The 16,482-nt window shown below is 30.4% G+C and overlaps 1 long non-coding RNA gene across 1 annotated transcript; it reads right to left on the bottom strand.

Annotated features, from left to right (window-relative positions):
- Window positions 1-5,182: 5,182 nt before the first annotated feature.
- On the bottom strand, window positions 5,183-7,184 carry LOC120082136 (uncharacterized). Its single transcript, XR_005483073.2, has 3 exons — window positions 7,141-7,184; window positions 6,744-6,939; window positions 5,183-5,556 (listed from the first exon to the last, which is right to left on the bottom strand). It is a non-coding gene; the product is annotated as an uncharacterized LOC120082136 (long non-coding RNA).
- Between the last annotated feature and the right edge of the window lie 9,298 nt (window positions 7,185-16,482).

Genomic DNA, 16,482 nt, shown 5'->3' with positions numbered 1-16,482 from the left:
ACGCGTAATCTTAGCATTCAATGTGTATTCCTGAATAATCTCATTTTTCAATTATTCAACCATTTCATTTTACGAAGTTCACGCTCTCTCCAACATTCTCGCTTTGAATCTCGCTCTCTCCTTAATCTGCTTCAGCCCACTTACCTCCTTAATCTCTTTGAAGTTTTGACATGTGTGTAACCTTTGACAACCTAATATACAAAATTTTGTTCGTAGACAAAGCTAATTCGGAATTGTCTTTCATTCCAAGGCATAACTTGTATCCATGCGCTTCATATTCGCCTGGAGTTTGCTCTCAGAAATATAGTCATCCCCACCCCCTCACGTCCATCCCACAAGCCTCTGTTTAATTCGAAATGATAAAAAATGCATAGGTTGTTAGAAGCAGCCCGAATACACAGATACATATAGTATACCATCTCATTACTTTATTTCCTCTATGAGGGAAAAAGAAAAGTAATAAACCTGCAATCTCGAGGGTGGATGTGTGTCAAAACTTCAACCTTCGACAATCTAAGCGAGATTCACGAGATTTCCCTCGTTGAGGGTTGAAGTTTTGGCTTATGTATTGTTTCCAAGTTTTTCTTTGTTCGTCGAGTTCTCAACGTTCGACCTCTAGCCTCGAACTCCCAAAACAACAATATTTCTCTAATAAGTTTCAAAACAACGATATTTCTCTAATAAGTTTTGAAAACAACAATATTAATATTAAAGGTCCGGAAAATGAGTATTTAGTAAATAATCGAGTTTTAAAATGTAAATCTTGAAATATAGAGATCAAATTGAAGCAAAACAATGTTAGGTAAAATTGAACATTTTGAAACTTAGAGACTGGAATGAAACCAAACTCAAAACTTGAACTAAACGTAGGGACTGAATAGAAACTAGACCCAAAATCTAGGATAAAAGGTATTTTTCCTTAAAATAAAATAAAATAAAATATATCAACCATTATATATATCAATGACCTAATTACAATTAATTTAAGTCATTTAAATCAAACTCAACTTATTTTCACACATATATAAAAGTAAATGTGTTGTAGACCATTGATACGCACTTCTTGATTAATTTTACATTGTTGTATTGACATCTAAGATGTGTGAAATTTGATGCAACTCATTAGCTATTGTTTTATCCGCATTTCTTCCCTAATTAATAACACCTGTTTGGCTATGGAAAAGGGACACTTGAAGTATTTAATATAAGAATAAATTTATCGTAACTAATGACTTAAGCTTTTGACTTACGTGTGATTTAACAAATATACAAAGACAACCTTTTAACTCAACTATACACATTATTTGGTGAGTTGCTGTAACGTGGCTGACAATTTTTACCTCTCAAACTTATATTTAATAGAGCCATGTAAATCAATTTTTTAATTCATATCCAACGATTATTATGAATATGTGATAGTTTCATTGAATAATTTTTCTAGTTACATTTGATTTTCTATATCAATAAAACTTTAGTATGTTGATATTCTAGTAGCTCTAGGGTATAAATAATGTCTCCTCTTTGTTTTATCTTGTTGATTTCTAACATGTAGCTTATTTTGATTCTATGAAATATGAATAATACTTTGATGTATCTTGGTGTGTAATCTATCTATTTCAATGTCACACAACGAAAACAAACAAAAAAAGATAAAAAAAATATTTTACCACATGATAAATTGTAGTGAGCAATTGAGTAGGCGTTACACAAAAATTGGTACAACCTATAATGCACCTATATATTTTTTAGGAAAAATTATGTTTTTAGTCTCAAAGTTTTGAATAATATGTGTATTTGGTCCAGAGTTTTAAAAATGTAGCTTTTTAGTTCTCAAGTTTATAAAATTAGGTCTATTTGGTCCATGAGTGTTCGAAATGTACCTTTTTAGTCCCCAAGTTTATAAAAAATAGATTTAAAAGATCCGTGAAGTATTTTTTGTTTGATTTTTTTAAAAAATAATTATTTGATATTTAAAATTAGAAAAAAATAGTTTTAGAAAGGATGTGCGTTTTAAAAATTATTCTTCTAATTTAAAATGTAATATAATTATTCAAAATAACATTATAAAGCTATTTGAGGGTCTTTTTAATCCTATTTTTAAAAATTGAGAGACTAAAGAATTATATTTTGAAAACTCAAGGACCAAATGAGTCTATTCTTATCAAACCCGTGACTAAAAGATACAATTTTTAAATTTATAAACCAAACACACTTATTTTTCAAAATTTGAGAACCAAAAGAGTAATTTTGTCTATTTTTTATTAAATATTTTTGTCCATATGTCATAGTATTGGTCAAATACACTATTCACTAAAAAAAAGTATAGTGCCCAAATGAAGTTAGGGATATTAAAAGTAAATATCAGAAAAGTTAAATGTGGGTCAGAGCATCAATACAAATAAATTGTTTTTTATTATAATAAATGGGATATAGAAATTTAATTTTTGTCGACCTCAAAGGAGAATAAAATTTTTAATTATCGTTGGACAAATACAATAAGATTGAAGGTTACACTTTTACAAGTTTGTATTACTCTAACACCACAAATATGAAAAGAAGTTATTCTTGAATCCAATGTCAATGAATTGAATAATATCTGGTATATATTATTATTTTTTGTTTGAAACATTTTTATTATGTCACAGTGAAATATTATAATAGTTGTTAATGATGCGATGATAGATTCCGAGCATTTTTATTGAAAAATTAATAGTAATAATAATAATAAAGAACATCATTTTTTAAGTCATAATGATTTAGGTAGATTTGATGCAGATGTTGTTGATGCCAAAAATTACACAAAGAGTAAATTTGTATTTATGTTTAAGAAGAGTAATTCGATATCCTGCAAAAATGTGAGTAAAGCTAACACCGGTGTGGTGTTGAGCCAAATTCACTCCGATGCTCAAGTTAAAATCAAGTTTGAATGTAATTCAACTGCTATCATCATTGTCTGGACCGCTACACATCTCAATCTTTAATGAGCTTGACTCTTGGGTAGAACCATGATGCTTGATTCTCCAATTATCAAATACATTATGATTATATTTTCTTAATTAATTGCTTTAGTAAATAATTGAGTTATACAAAACAAAAAATGGTAATTTAATAGTCTCCAATAAATAATTACTTTAATAAATTCTTTTGAATGTAACGCATGGCTCTTGCATGTCTAGGCCATATTAAGAATTTCTTTTACAACACTTAATATGACCTTTGGACGATCAATCAACGTAAAATTCTATTAATAAACACTTAATATATATACATATATATATTGCAAATTTAAAAGGTGGGGTTGACAAGTTGTTGACCCTCTTCTTCTGTCAAAAGACACCAGATTGATCTCTTTTGAGGTTAGCCAAGCTTGGTAGCCCGGCTGCCTTGTGAGAAAAGTGGCAGTCGGGCTGCCTTGTAGGGTGCAAGCATACCGCCCCCTCCTCCAATTACCTTTTTTTTATTTTTATTTTTTTTACATACATACATATATACATCTATACATCTATACATATTTTATTATTTTGCCTGGTTAAGAAGCATACCTAACAACATTGTTCTTAAATGGCCGAAACCCACCTATTAGCCTGGCTTCCTAACTCGAACTATTTATCGAGCTTGATTTGCTTTTCTTAGCTCAATGTTTCAGCTCAACTCGCTCTCTTAACTCGACTTACATTCATAGCTCAAATGGGTCAAGTTAATTAAAACATTTTCTCAGCTCAACTATCTTTGATTTAATTAGGTTAACTAGGTTTAATTTCACCCTCCACAGATGTGATTCGATTTCAAATACTTAATCATCCGATTCTTTTTTAGCTATACATGTATGCTTGATTTGAGGATACGAAACACATGATGTTCTTGAAGTTGAAGTCTTGGAAGAATATTTGTATTTTTAGGAGACTTGTATCTTCAAAGATTGTTCAGGTTGAGGAGTGCAAAGTTTCAAACTCTTCACATAAAGGAGAATTCCTCAATTTATAGAGTCTCAAGTGGACTCTATGGTATTGGGCTTGGTTAGTCCATGAACCTGACCATTGGATCAAACTAATTAAATTTAAACCTTAATTGGCATTTGAGCCAAACTAAGCCTATTTCTTTTGCTCAATTAGACTTTAACCCAATCTTAAATTTTAATTGGACCAAAATAATTGATTTGATCCAACAATAAAGAGAAAAATACATGACATTGTTAGATCGGCCCGTTCTTGTCTTAAATTTTAATCTGGGACATATGTCAATTTTTAATTGTTTATTTATTATTATTTTAGTTAAAGCTTGTAACTCAAATTTCAATGTCGGTGCTAGTGTAATCTAAAAAGGTTCTTTATTAAATTATAAAAAAATCTTTATTATGAAAATTAAAAAAAAGTGTTATATTTGGAATCATCAAATAACGGTAATGGAAAAGGTAGAGAGTTAAGTTGAGTTGAGTTGGTAATTATTATTTGGAGAGTTAAATTGTCTATGTTTGTTGTGCAGAGTGGAGTTGGATTGGTAATTATTGTCTATCTTTGGTATGCAGAGTTGAGTTGAGTTTAGAAGTCTGTGTTTGGGTGCAAAGTTGAGTTGAGTTGGGGTATCTGATGCAATTTTTGTAAATGAGATTGGTTATTTTTTTTGTTTGTTTTTACTTTTTTTTTTTTAATGTTTTCCTTTGCTATTGTTAATTAATTTTCAACTATACACCTATTGTCTCAACTATTTTATGACATAAACCGTAAAATCTCAATTTTTCTATCTCAATTTGTAAAACATAACAGATTATTTTCAATGTATTATTTTAAAAAATTGTAATAATTCTAATTCTCTTCAATCTGTAAAACATCCCACCAAAATACATGTCATATTGCTAATAAATTACTAATGAATTGGTATATTGTATGTATGTATATTGAATCTTGCTAACTTAACATTATTATTTAACATATTGTACACATTAACGTTGAATAATTGGACAACTTGTGAAACTGAAATTGTACATAGAATAATTACCTTTCATTTCATAATGATGGTGAGAATGTGATAGTGTAGTACAGTTACATTATTCTGAACATCACACAAATTCTATCAAACAACCGAACATGTGACTGTTTCAAAAAATAAATTCACAAAATATACGTTTTCGGGTTGAACAGCTCCTGAACAGTCTCCATCTTACTAAGGTAATAAGGGAAGTATGTAGATCTTGAAAGGATGAATTATGCTTAGAATTAGTAAACTTGGATTTAATTACAAAATGACAAGTCATGACAACTGAATACATCACTCATATCCTACTATCCCGAGCCAAGTATACATTACGATCATCCCAAAAATGAAGTCTATTACAGTTGCAATAGTTGTACTATATTGCCCTACGCTCTGATTATTAACTTGTCCAACGTGTGTTGTACTGTAAGACCTATACGCGTGCTCCGCTTCATCAAATGTGTCATACGACTTGTATAATGCCCTTTGTACTCATTGACTTGTCTATGACATTCGTGCCAGGATAGGTAGATACCTGGGTTACGACCAATGAAAGCGACATAGAATTTGTGTTTTCCCATCTACCTATATTTTCAAAATAGGGGTCGTCAATACCAGTGATGAACGTTGAAGTGAATGATTTTTTGGGGAATCAGGATGCATAAGTTCTAATGGTTATAGTTAAGGGTTCTCATACATCCCTACTTATAAAAAAACTAAAATGTCCAACTAGATATTCTAGTTGACAAATTATAAGTGTTTCTACGTAATAGTGAAAGAAGTCTACATAAGTATTATAATAGTTGAAATCTTTGGATTTGTCTAAAATTTATTATAATACTCTACAATTTAAGCACAATCTAAAGTTGGTTGGTAATGATAGTTTCGAAACTTACTTAACATTACCTATAATAACTCTGTATAATTAATATAATAAATATCAACTAAAAATGTAATATATGTATATTAAAACAAAACACTACTTTCATTTTATAATATAATTTAGACAATTTGGTTTTAGTCAATATTTGATGGTTAAGATTTTTGAAAGAGTTATATAGTGAAAAAAAATGTATACAAAAATATCAAAGTATCTAAAATTAATTCTAGGAAGACCCTTGTCATCCCACACCCAAAAAATAATAAAAATTTATTTTTAAAAGTAAAATTTTTATCATATTAGAAATTAATGATTGAAAAATTGGAAATTTGATCATTCATAACAACATCAAGACTTGTTAAAAAGCAATTTTAAGATATTTGTCATTTTATTGCTATGTTTTTTATGTTGAAAAAGTTATAACTTTTGTTACTATGCCTATTCCTGTAATTATACTTTCTTTGTCGTGAAATTTATGTCATATTAGAAAATATTACATGGATAACTTTCCTTCAGAATTAGTCTCCATTGATTAATATTTTTTAATATTTACGGACATACTTTATATAAATAAAAACAAATTTTTTTGTTCTATACTTATTTCAAGTGTACTTTTTAATTCACATAAGATTGTTAAATAAAATGAAATGAATATGGAATGCACCAAATTAAAACTGTAAATAGAATTCTACATTGAAATATGGAGATTGAAAATTGAAACAAACCTCATAATACTTACAACAAATCAAAATCCACAACTAAACAATCCCAACATATTAAACATACAATTGAAAAATACAAAACCATAATACATTACAACTAAACAAACCTCAACAAGTTCAACAAACAATAGACTATAATGAAGATCATTCCAAACGTAAAACTTACGAACCTCAAACTACTTACGAAAGGTATGTTCGATTAGTTTGGGCCCTACATAAAAGAAAGAGAAGTCTAGTTAGACCATAGGGTATGTCAATACGATTGAAGTAGAAATAAAATATACGAGATCATATCTTTGCTTATGTTCGGAGTGAATGAAGGTCGGGACAATCCACAACTAGGAGGCAGAATAATTGGTTTAGGGCCTAACAAAAGCATGAAAATGTTAGCGACAAATGTTACTTTGATTATAAGGTAACAAGGAAGCATACCTTATATGGATGGAATAAGTTGAAGTTAGAGGTGGAAGAAAGAAAACAAATATATTGCAAAGCCAGACAACACATATGAGAATGTAAAATGGTTTAAGAGAAAATTGAAATAAAAAAGTAAGAGTAGGGGCATACCAACATAGTTTACCAGAGGAGTCTGTGGAAAAGTATAAAGAAGTATGAGGAGGGATTGGGATATAAGTAGAGGATACAATAAAGATGGTTGGTGAGGAAAGTTAGGTATATTTAAGTGCACCTAACCTCATTAAGTTCAAACAGTAAGTACAATAAACCCCATAATAAGGAGAGTCAACTCATAAATAAATAAATTAAGTAATGGTTAGATCATATTAATTTGGTGATTGAGCTAAAAATGGACATCAATACAACATAATATTTCACATATGAAAGGATATAATAATAAAGAATAGAAGGCCTCAAGATTTCATATAGCTATTTCATTGGAACAAATCAACTTCAAGCAAAGAAAATAAACAGAACACTGGTAAAATTGAAGTTAAATTTAAATGTAATAAAACTAAATTTAATTGAATACTAAAAATAAATTCAATGGAATGAAAGAAAAAAATCCATTCACCAAATGTAGAACAGAATACATATTGAATATGTATGGAGGAAGAAATACAAAGCAGTCTACAAAACATAAGGAAAGACGGAGATGCATGCATTTTTTTAATCTAAATATCGAAATGAAATAAAATTAAATTAGAAATCATACTCAAATATGAGACTGTAGATTTTTTGAACAAATCATCAGCACAAAAAAAGATAGAAAACAGATCTATTGTTGGGGTGGATTGACCCCTACCAAGCTCCAATAACATAGTAGCATCCCCTACCAAGAATTCACTCGTAGTCCAATTTTGATGGAAAAGCATAAGAAAAACGACAAGGGAGAGGAAGTTTAAAAGAAAAAAGTATGGAAGACAATCAGTAAACAAAATAGATATCAGCAGGGGAAGAAAGAATAAAGGCGAATTAAATACAATATAAATGAATATCAAACGACGAAAGAAGAGAGAAGATGAGTAATGAAAACGCGTGACGAGAAGAGAGAGGGGAGTAGAGTAATTAAAACACTGCAAATGGGGAGTCAAACGAGGGGAGAAAAAGGGGTGAGTAAAATGAACCCACCATTTTCATTTAAGCGGTCATCAAACACGGGTGGACTTTTTAATCCCACCCAACCCAACGCCAATCCAGCTATCAAACAACCCCTAACTGTAGTTAACATAATTTTGAAGAAGTGTCGCTTATATGTTGGCTGTCATTAACTATTTTTGAGGAATTGCCATTTCATATTCTATAAAGATTTTAAATCTAATTTTAATTGAGGTCTGAATAAGTTTTAAGGACTGTTGAAATTGATTTGAGAAAAAACCATTTTTTTTAAAAAAATCATTTTTATTTAAATATTTTTTATAAAAGCTGATTAAAATGTATTTGAAAAACTATTTTGAGTAATTCTCAAACACTCAAGTTTCTTTTCAAATGACTTATTTTTAAATTAAACACTTGAAAATGTATTTCAAACACACACTTAATTATACTAAAAATTCTCATTTTCATGTTTGGACTTTTTTTTTTCCTTAATTATATTTGGACAATTTTTCTTTTTACTTTTTAAACGATGGATAGAAACCGACACATGGTGAATGATATGTAAAATTAAAAGACATATGTTATATTATTTACAAATTACAATACCATTCATATAAACTAACATGATATCTCGGTTTGACAATAGATTTTGTGAATGTTTAATAGCACTTTTAATCGACTATAAATTTAGGATTGAGTTGTAAATAATGTCATCTACATCGTTCAATTTTTACACATTAAGTCGAAAATTTCAACCTTCATTTAATGGAAAAAAATCTCCTATGACATTCTTAAAAACAATTTCCAAATTTAAAGGTTAAAATGAAACTTCTTCAATTTTAATTAGTCAAAACTCATAACCCAAAAGTTCAGAGATATTACACATAATTCAACCATTAGTTCTTCCACTTTTATTTTTTGCTGGTTTCGAGATTAAAATTATTTTAAAATATCTATTCTTTTAAATGAGATTTTAAAGGTACTTTTAAGAATAAATGCTTCTATCAAAAGTTTTTTTGTTTTTTGTTTTTTTTTTTTACTTTTAGCGAACAAAGCCAATGTGAATGAAAATAAAATACGAATTGATGAAGTGTTATTGTTAGGTTAACAAAATTTGCAACTTTTTAAAATTTAAATTATTCATTTTTTAATGAAAAATTTAAACCAATCATGTTGCGTGATTGGAATTTAGGCAACATAAAAAAGAAAATAATCAATCAATACTAAGGTAATAAGCTTGGACTTCCGTTGATGGTAGTGAGCTTACTTTTATACCTATTTTTTAGAAATAATATTTTAAAAATAATATTTATATGAGTCAGTCGGTTTTTAGTGAAAACCGAAAATCACCGATCGAGTCCTAACTCTAACCGACCGACCGACCTCAATTCAATCGATCAGATCGATTTTCGGTGCCTTTATGCTCACCTCTATCATTAATGAGATTTCAAAAAGTTATTCCATCTCTCCTACCATTTGATTAAAGCTGAACTAAAGTTTCCCATATTTTGTTCTAATAATAAAGCTCCCATGTAATAGTTTTTCTTTTTCTTTCTCTCTCTTTTCTTTCTTTTAGGCCACATTTACTTTAGGTGAAACGTAATCTAACAATGATGATTTAAAAAATAGGTCCAATTAATTAATTTGTTTTTATTTGCCTGTGTTTTGTAATTTTAATGACTTGTGGGGCCCGTTTCCAAATCTGTGATTAAAATGAGCAATCTGATTGGTGAGCGAAGGGTGTTTAATCCGATTGCATTTGAAAATTATGTGAAACCCACTATCTTTGTTGTTACCGTTACATATATTCTTTTTATAACAGTCTAAAAATTATGAATCTGTCACATATACTGTTACCTTTACGTTTATCGTTATCGTTAGGGTCAAAACAATAACGGTAATGATAAATGTGACATATCCATCAGTGGATCCTATTACGATTACACCAATTTTCATTATGAATTGGTAAACGTTGTCTTAGTTCAACAATTAAAGGGTAAGAGATCGAACTAATTGACCTTTAATATGGGCAGTTGACGTATTTTTTACTAAACTATGATCGAATTGGCTAATGTATGTTTCCCTTTTTTTTGTATTATCTATAAATCAATCATTTCATAAATGAAAAAAAAAATACTTTTCAAAAACAACAAATAATAATATAAAATGGAAAAAGAAAAACTAAATTTTTGTACAACAATGATAGGGATATAATGGGAGACCGAACCTCCAACTTAAAAAAAGAGAATATATGTAAATTACAATTAAGTTGAACTTACTTTGGTGTTATTTACTCTCTAGAAAGTCGTATGTACGACTTGGAGGGAGATCTTTCATATCTTTTGAGATTCACGTTCTTTTTTCTCTGACAGATGGTCAAAACATAAGGAAATGATAGAAGGAAATAAGAAAAAAAAGGGGAAAAATAAGTAAATAAAAAGGAAGCAAAAGAGTCCATATTCCAAATGGAAGGCCTCCTAAGGATAAGAGTGACTGATGCGGACAATAACCAATTATAACAATTATAACAAATATCAAAATATCAAAATATCAAAATTTTTGCAAGTCTTCATGGGACGATTATCACTGCTTATGGACCTGAACCTATGTGATCTATCCATGACCAGGATGAAACTTGGGTGAAACTAAGTGGAGGTCCAAACTGATTGATGTTGAAGAATCAGCGGATGAGTTGTGATTAGGGATGAAATGACACTCGAACTCAGAGCTAGCTGGTTGATTAATTATTGAATGATATACTACAAAATTTATGGATAATACATATATATTTTTTAAGAATAAAATTTATGGATAATATTAGTTTTACTTTTAAACGTATGTTTCCCAAAATAAAACAATGTTATGATATAAACCTAATTGCAATAATTCATGTTTTTTGTACCAGTATAATTTTCTTACCTTCCCTTTGATTAAAACAAAATGCTACATCTAATTTATAATTCATTTGGATTCACGAGTAACACAATTTGTAAGGTTTAGTCCAATTGAAGTGTTTTAAAAGCATACCAATAAATTAAATTTAAGGGGTACTCTATAAATTTAGTTCATCAACTTTCATGTTTTAACTATTTGATCTTTAAATTAGAAAAAAAAAAAACCATATATACTAAATCATCAAATTTTCAATTGTGTTTATATATCATCTACTTTTTTTATTTTTTAAAAATCCATAGGAAGTTTAAGTTCTTACATAAAATTAAATTCTATATCTAATAAACTCATCAATTTATTATTTTTTTTAAAACTCCAAAGATGTATTAGAAAAAAATTGAAAATTCATAGACCTATTAACCCATCTTTAGAGTATAAAGATGTTCTAGAAAAAAAAAAGAAAAAAAAAGAAAAAAAAAAGAAAAAAAGAAAAGAAAAGAAAAAGAAAACCCTTAAAAGTTAAGAAAGAAAAACTTGTAATTTAAGGTAAATTTTAATTTGTTTTTTTTGTTCCCACAATACCAACCATCTTATTTGACATTTGACCATACAAACCAAACGTGTGTGGCTATGATTGCCTATCATTGAGATTATCATCTTCGAAGATTGTTTATTTATTTGTATTTTTTTAAAAAAAAAGTATTAGACTTGATCATTTCCATATATCTTTATCAATGACTATTAATTTTTAATAACTTTGTGAAAAATAAGACCAAATTCCACAAAATAATTTGGCATATCTTATAGAACATCACAGGGTGTTTGACACCAACTTCAAATGGATGGAGACATCTGGGCTCAAATTTTAATAGGTTATTCTTTCAACTACTACAAACTATCATTAACTACAATATTACTATTTTAATTCCCTTCTTTTCACAATATCGACACATTTTTTTTTTCATTTTATTACCGCATTTTTTATTTCAATTCTAGACTAAAATAATAGTTTATACGTTAAACACATATTATTATAATTCAGATTAAAATAATTTTTACCTTAAATACAAATTATCATATCTGACAGACTATAATCACCACTAACTATAAAACAAACTCGTCATTCTAAATACCTCTTCAAATTATAAAATGATGATCCAAACTACTCCCATTTGACGTTTGAAAATATATTACATATATTATAAGCTTACAAGCACCATATAAAGTATAATGGTTGTTTTAAAAGCTAAAAGTTGTGTTCTAGAACACGTCTCTTTGAGAAAATATGTTAAATTTAATAATGTATTTGTGTAAGTATGGTTCAAAAGATACCTCATTAAAATATACAATTTATTTAGTTTCTTCATTCCCTCTTTTTCCTACCATCGAGTTCTTTTTCAATACGGCATATCTTTTCTCTATTCGTCCACATTATATTACGAGAAACAGGTTTAAAATTGAATTCGTTTTCATAATATTATTCATATGGATAACAAATTAAAAGTTATTACTTTTAAGTTATAATGAGCATATTAAGTGATCTTAATTATGTTAAAATAAGCACAGTTGAACTAATATAAAACATATTATTGAATGGAAAATTTTGGACCATTTAGAAATTACCACGTCATTTCTCAAATTAATGACAAAATTACCAAATCATCAAATTAGGTCTAATTAAAGGTTGTCATGTGTCCTAATTAAAATTGAAGACATAAATTGGCAAATCTTGATGATGCCATGTGTTTTCTTCTTGACCGTTGGATCAAATTAATTATTTTGATCCAATTAAATATTAAAGTTTGAGCTAAAATTTAATTGAGCCCAAAAATAGGCTTAATTTGACCCAAATGTCAAATAAGGTCCAATCCAATTAGTTGGGCCCAAGGGCCAGGTCCATGGACCAACCAAGCCAAAACCCATAAAGCCCGCTGGAGAACTCTATGAATAAAGGAATTCTCTTCACTTGAAGGAGTCAGAAATCTTAGACTCTAGAGAGCCTAGTGAGAATTCTCTATAATCAGAAGACTCCTTGATTCCGGAAGTTGACCAAACTTGAAAACCGAAGTCTTTTGTAGATACAAACATTTTTCGAAGACTCCAACTTCAAAAACATCCACACTTCCATACATCAAGCATATGCATTCAACCGAGAGAGAATAAGAGGATTAAGTACTAGAGATCGAACCACATCTGCATCAAATCTACATCAATACAAGTTCAACTCCATGAAATATATTTCTCCAAAAGTCTCGTGTAAATGTTGATCATCCAAGAAGATCAACAAGCCCAAAGGCCGATCATCAAGCCCAAAGACAATCATCCAAGAAGATCAACCAGCCCAAAGGTCAATCATCCAAGAAGGTCAACCAACTTAAAGATTAAAGTTTATTTTGAAAGCATCAAAAGATTATGTACTAGATCGTATTCGCTATACTGAAATTAATACAAATAAAAAAAAGTCCAAATTCCACGAAACAAGTTTCTTTAGAGACCTTGTGCGAACAAATAGGCACGCCCAATAGGACATCTCTACCTCTCATCTCTCTCTTGTCATCCAAATCAACAAATCAACAAATGACACCAAAGAAAGCTACATCCAGAGCAACTACTACAAGTGCCTCCTATATGGGACATGTTACCCGTAGTCATTCAAAGGATATCATGCAGGAACAAGAATAAGGTTTTGTCCTCACAAAGAAAATATGGGAACAACTGATGGAATCTCCTAAAGGTAGGATCTTCATCAGAGAAAATCCCTTGTTCGACAACTATGCTTCTGCTTCTGATTAATTAGAAAAAGAATCGCACTTTGATGCAGTGTCTATCATGATGGCTAACGTAACAACTGAGTTAGCCATGTCAGAGTTGGAGAGGAAGATAAATCTCTTAATGAAAGTTGTTGAGGAGCAAGATCATGAAATCACCGCCTTAAGAGATCAAATACAGACTCGAGAAACTATTGAAATAAGTCAAGCTCTAACTACTAAAGGTAATGACAAAGGAAAAATTGTCTTGCAAGAAAACTAACCATAACAATCTACCTCTGTCGCCTCCTTGTCAGTTCAAGAACTGCACGATATGATCTCAAATTCCATAAGAGCACAATATAGAGGACTGTTGCAATCTTCTTTCATGTACTCCAAACCGTACACCAAGAGAATCGAAAACCTAAGAATACTAGCTGGGCATTAACCTCCAAAGTTCCAGCAGTTTGATGGAAGGGCAATCCGAAATAACATGTGACTCACTTCATTAAAACCTGTGAAAATGCAGGAACCAGAGAAGACCAACTAGTCAAGCAGTTCGTCTGTACCTTGAAAGGAAATGCTTTCGATTAGTATACTGATCTAGAGCCAGAAGTGATTGGTAGTTGGGAATAGTTGGAAAGAGAGTTCCTCAAAGCTTTTATAACACTAGGCATATCATCAGCATGATGGAGCTAACAAGCACCAAGCAACGGAAGGGAGAGTCAATCATCGACTACATCAACCGATGGAGAGCTTTAAGTTTGGATTGCAAAGATAGACTTACTGAATTATTCGAAGTGGAGATGTGCACCCAAGACATGCACTAGGAGCTTCTTTACATCCCACAAGGAATAAACTTCATACATTTGAGGAGTTGGAAACATGCGCTCATGACAAGAAATTGAGCATCACCAACAAGGGAATTAAAGAATTCCTATTCCCTAAAGAAAGAAAAGATAAGAATGAAACCAAGAGCACTAAAAAGATCGCGAACAGTGAATCTATGGTCATTCATGTAACCCAAATCAAATTTCCCTCTAAAGGAAAACATACAAAATTTGAAAGAAAATACAATGAGGGCAAGAAGCATCACCCAACTTTTAAATAAAGATAGGAAAAAGTTTGTCCATTCCCTGACTCTAATGCTACAAATATGTTGGAGCAAGTATTAGAGAAACAACTCATTCAACTGCCAGAATGCAAGCAGTTGGAGCAGTTAGGAAAAGTAGACGATCATAACTACTACAAGTATCTTCGGGTCATTAGTCACCTAGTTGAAAAGTGCTTCGTACTGAAAAAGCTAATTCTAAAGTTAGCTCGTGAAATGAAGATTAAGCTGGATATTGATGAAGTAACTTAGAAAATCCATACCGCAGTGGCAATGACTTAAAATGTTTCACTACAACATCATTCTATGATCAAAGGGAAAGCTTGATCCAGTTTGGAACTTTTGAGTCTATAGTCGTTTGGTTCCAATAAGAAATTCTAACAACAGATTCCCAAAGCAAAGATGATCCTGTTGAATATGATAACGAAGGGTGGATCCTTATGACTCGAAGAAATAAAGGAAAGTTAGGTTCCGCTCAAAAGAAATTGAGCTTCTGTTAAAATTACAAAAGATGAGGCAAAACTCAAAAAAAGAAAGGAAACAAATAGGGCATGGAAGCCTAAACCTGGTAAGGAAGAAGACGAAGACTTTCCTCAACTTCAACGATCGGTTACTTTGGCAGAATTCTTCCCAAGAAACTTCCTCAATAATCATCCAAAGAAAGTATTAGAAGTCATTGTATACCATGCTATCAGCATAACGAAAGTCAACAATAATCATATAACTGTTGAAGAAGTCGGCGATTCAAAAGAAACTGAGCAAATTTTTTTGTCTTCGATCGTATCAAACCTTCAACTACTCAATCTTCAGTCTTTCAAAGATTGAGTATGGCTACAATATAGAAGAAGAAAACCAATGTCCAACGTCTACTTCCACTCAAACTTTAGCCTTCAAAGGGCAAAGTATCTCCATATCAAAGAAAGATTGTCCTTCAACATTTGCTTTTGATCGTCTCAAAATGGCAAGCGATCAACATGAAAGAAAGATGAAAACCTTGAAGGCAAAACCATCTCATGAAAAAACAACAATGAAGAGATTCATAGTTGTGTCCCTTCACGCATGAAGAGGAAACTGTTTATTGATATAAATACCGAAATTCCTTGACGGTGAAACCCAAGCTCATTATATTGACATATCCTAAAAATGAAGAGGATCAAAGTCATGATGAAATAAGAGATTCTGAAGTTTAAATGTAGACCCCCCCCCCCAAAAAAAAAAAAAAAAGTTTGAACTACATTATGACATGATCCTTGTCATTGTAAAGGGTACGTAGATACGTCAGCTGGATGGTTGAAGAAAAGAAGAAGACAGTAATGTAGATGATGAAAATCAGGGAAGATCAATTCGCATTCCCCTTTTTGCTTCTATTTGTATATTAAATTGGTGTATATTTTTTTCTGTATTTTGATACAAGACAGTGGTATGTATATATACAATTGGTATTGAATAAAAGGATAAAAGATAACAACCAAATCTTCACTGCAGTAGGTGAAGGACAACGAATTTAACAAAGTTTATTAGGGAGAGAGAAGGTCCACGTGTTAACTTCTACATGGCGCTTTGTCACCTGCTGATGAGGCAACCTTTTTATCCTTGTCATCCCCC

This window comes from Benincasa hispida, chromosome 7 (genome assembly GCF_027475165.1).
Source record: "Benincasa hispida cultivar pf3 chromosome 7, pf3_genome.v1.1, whole genome shotgun sequence".
NCBI classification, from domain to species: Eukaryota; Viridiplantae; Streptophyta; class Magnoliopsida; order Cucurbitales; family Cucurbitaceae; genus Benincasa; species Benincasa hispida.
This window is presented reverse-complemented; position numbering and strand designations above follow the sequence as displayed.